Source organism: Petromyzon marinus, unplaced genomic scaffold, assembly GCF_048934315.1.
Source record: "Petromyzon marinus isolate PM22_M1 ecotype Great Lakes invasive population unplaced genomic scaffold, UKy_Petmar_22M1.pri1.0 PM_G_Scaffold_29, whole genome shotgun sequence".
Classification (NCBI taxonomy): Eukaryota; Metazoa; Chordata; class Hyperoartia; order Petromyzontiformes; family Petromyzontidae; genus Petromyzon; species Petromyzon marinus.
Window position 1 is genome coordinate 132,501 of NW_027422861.1, and position 2,500 is coordinate 135,000.

Sequence of the window (2,500 nt, forward strand, 5' to 3'; positions counted from 1 at the left end):
GGCGTAGGATGCTGGGGCGTCCACATGCTGTAGGGTGAAGTGGAGGGCCATGTTAACTGCGTCGTCCACAGACCTGTTGGCTCTGTAGGCAAACTGAAGGGGGTCCAGGAGAGGGTCTGTGATGGCTTTGAGGTGTGCCAGGAGCAGGCGCTCAAAAGACTTCATTACCACAGATGTAAGGGCGACCGGTCTGTAATCATTTAGTCCTGTTGGCCTTAGCTTTTTGGGCACAGCGATGATGGTGGAGGACTTGAGACAGGCTGGTACATGGCATGTCTCCAGGGAGGTGTTAAAGATGTTGGTGAACACCGGAGACAGCTGGTCAGCGCAGTGCCTGAGGGTGGCTGGAGAGACAGAGTCCGGCCCGGCTGCTTTGCGTGGATTCTGCCTCTTGAAAAGCCCATTAACTTCTCCCTCCTGAAAGGAGAGAGTCGTTTCTGTAGTATGGGTGGGGGATGGGGCCTCTTGGGTGGGAAGGGGTGGTTCAGGACAGTCCAATTGTCTTTCAAATCTACGGTAGAACTCGTTCAGATCGTTGGCTAGGCGGGAGTCGTTAGTGGTGTGGGGCGCTCTGGGTTTGTAGTTGGTGATGTGCCTGAGCCCTTTGGCAGACAGAAGCAGCGTCGTTAGTAGAGAACTGGTGTTTTAGTGTCTCTGAGTACAGTCGTTTAGCCTCTCTCACCGCTTTGCTAAACCTGTTCTTCGACTCCTTGAATCTGTCTCTATCCCCACTCCTAAACGCTTCCTCCTTCTCCAACCTCAACCTTTTGAGCTTTGCTGAGAACCAGGGCTTGTTGTTGTTAAAGTTCACCCTGGTACGTGTTGGGATACAGCAGTCCTCACAGAAGCTGATGTACACAGCCTCTGTGAGTTCATCCAGACTATTGGTAGCAGTCGTGAACATATCCCAGTCAGTACAGTCTAAGCACGCCCGCAAATCTTCCACAGCCTCACTGGTCCACTGTTTAGATGTCCTCACAGCAGGTTTACAGAGTTTTAGTTGCTGCCTGTATGCACGAATCAGGTGGACCAAGGGAGTTCTGTGCGAGCCGAACAGCCCCGTGACCCACAAGAGAAACATCCCCGCCAAATTCGAGCGTTTGACGGGGTCTATCCGTGAAAAAATATTCACGTTTTTGAGTGCTCATGCATTTCTGCTGCAAATGCCTCTGGAAGTTTCATGCCGTTCGTATGCCAATTGTGGCAACACGAAAATGACCCGTTTTCCCATTCCGAGGGATTTCTGTGCGACCCTAACAGCCCCGTGAGCCACAAGAGACACATCCCCGCCAATTTCTAGCGTTTCACGGGGTCTATCCGTGAAAAATATAGACGTTTTTGAGTGCACATGCATTTCTGCTGCAGATGCCTCTGGAAGTTTCATGCCGTTCGTACGCAATGTGGCAACACGAAAATGACCCCTTTTCCCATTCCGAGGGATTTCTGTGCGACCCTAACTAACAGCGCCCGTGAGCCACAAGAGAGACATCCCCGCCAATTTATAGCGTTTCACGGGGTCTATCCGTGAAAAATATAGACGTTTTTGAGTGCACATGCATTTCTGCTGCAGATGCCTCTGGAAGTTTCATGCCGTTCGTACGCAATGTGGCAACACGAAAATGACCCCTTTTCCCATTCCGAGGGATTTCTGTGCCACCCTAACAGCCCCGTGAGCCACAAGAGAGACATCCCCGCCCACTTCTAGCGTTTCACGGGGTCTCTCCGTGAAAAATATCACATTTTTTGAGTGCACATGCATTCCTGCTGCAAATGCCTCTGGAAGTTTCATGCCGTTCCTATGCAATGTGGCCACACAAAAATGACCCGTTTTCCCATTCCGAGGCATTTCTGTGCGACCCTAACAGCCCCGTGAGCCACAAGAGAGACATCCCCGCCAACTTCTAGCGTTTGACGGGGTCTATGCGTGAAAAATATTAAAATTTTTGAGTGCACGTGCCTTTCTGCTGCAAATGCCTCTGGAAGTTTCATGGCGTTCCTATGCAATGTGGCAACACGAAAATGACCCCTTTTCCCATTCCGAGGGAGTTCTGTGCCACCCTAACAGCCCCGTGAGCCACAAGAGACACATCCCCGCCAATTTCTAGCGTTTCACGGGGTCTATCCGTGAAACATATAGAAGTTTTTGAGTGCACATGCATTCCTGCTGCAAATGCCTCTGGAAGTTTCATGCGGTTCGTACGCAATGTGGCAACACGAAAATGACCCGTTTTCCCATTCCCAGGGATTTCTGTGCGACCCGAACAGCCCCGTGAGCCACAAGAGACACATCCCCGCCAATTTCTAGCGTTTCACGGGGTCTATCCGTGAAAAATATCAATTTTTTTTGACTGCACATGCATTTCTGCTGCAAATGCCTCTGGAAGTTGCATGCGGTTCGCATGCAATGTGGCGACACGAAAATGACCCGTTTTCCCATTCCGAGGGATTTCTGTGCCACCCTAACAGCCCCGTGAGCCACAAGAGAGACATCCCCGCCAAT